The sequence below is a fragment of the Camellia sinensis genome, unplaced genomic scaffold, assembly GCF_055761805.1.
Source record: "Camellia sinensis isolate YWXY unplaced genomic scaffold, ASM5576180v1 Unanchor10, whole genome shotgun sequence".
NCBI lineage: Eukaryota > Viridiplantae > Streptophyta > Magnoliopsida > Ericales > Theaceae > Camellia > Camellia sinensis.
In genome coordinates this window covers 2,479,237-2,480,563 of record NW_028128988.1, presented here as the reverse complement: position 1 = coordinate 2,480,563, position 1,327 = coordinate 2,479,237, and positions in this window count along the sequence as shown.

Sequence of the window (1,327 nt, the reverse complement as noted above, 5' to 3'; positions counted from 1 at the left end):
ATCAGTGGGCTGCTGAGTAATTTTGAATCACTTTTTACATTTCCTCTCTCTCTTACTTTCCCAAAATCGTTTTTGAGAGCCTCTCTCTCTAGGATCTTCCTTCTCTCTAGGGTTTGATCTAGTTAGAGTGTCTCCCTATCCTTCGGCCTTTGTAAAAAGTGTGTTGATCGTTGAGGGCTACGTTTTGATCCGAGAATCTTGGTGTTTGGAGCATTTTCGTTTTCTTCATCTTCTCCGATTGAGCTCTAACTTCGAGGTAGGGATATCCTACTCCTCTTATGAGCTTTGTCTTTAAATTTTAGCATTTTGATATGTTGGGGGTTGTTGGGTAATTTTGAGAAAGTTTGGGGCTTTATGTAATTTTACAAAAGAAGGGTTTTACTTATATAAACCTATATGCATGTTTAGCATGGAGAAATGAAATAAATGTTGGGTTATTGATAGAAATGGAACCTTAGGGTTGTTTTGTTAATTAAGGGAAATGCCCTAATTACATTGATGAATTAATTTGTGAAATTTGTTTTGAGAAATGAGAAGTTGAATTGAGAGTGTTGAAATTGGGAACGTATGGGATTAAAGGGTGTAGTTGGATCATTTATCACTCACCTAGTTGAAATGTTGATATTTTATCCATTTGGTGCATTTATTTTCTGTTTAGAAATAACTGCTTGGGCTATCGGTGGAGGATGGTCTTGATTGTTGTAGACAATGCATGACGATTAGGCAAACTAAAACTAATCGATTGAGTATGCTATCGAGTATAACGGTTGGAATAATACATTAACTTTATGTATTGATTGATTGTGTATATGATCTAGGTTTATATACATTGTGTGTGGGAGGAGATAGGGGATGTACTCCACGGTTTAGGGGAAGATAAGAGATGGACCTCTAAACCAGTTTTTCTGTGACATTGATACAGCACTACATTGTGTATCAAGTGTGGATTATGGAAGCGTTTGAATTGATTTGATATAGCACTAAAATGTATATCGTTATCAATTGTGAAGTATAGAAATGTTTCTATGTGTTATTGATAAAGCACCAAAATGTGTATCCATCATGAATTTTGAAAGTGTTTTAAAGATGAGTCTTAATCTCATTAAGTTATCTGGCTAGGTCCTAAGCCTTGTTTTCAAACTTGAAGTTGAATAAGAAATGGAAACTGAAATGTGCCATGGGCATGATTGTCGTGAAACTGTAATACGACATATGTTGGAGTACAAGTGTGGACCATCTATTGATGTTATTATTTTAGTCATTATTTATAGTTGGTTTAGTATATTTCTACTGGGCTGTGGCTTACCCTATATGGGACATCATTTTC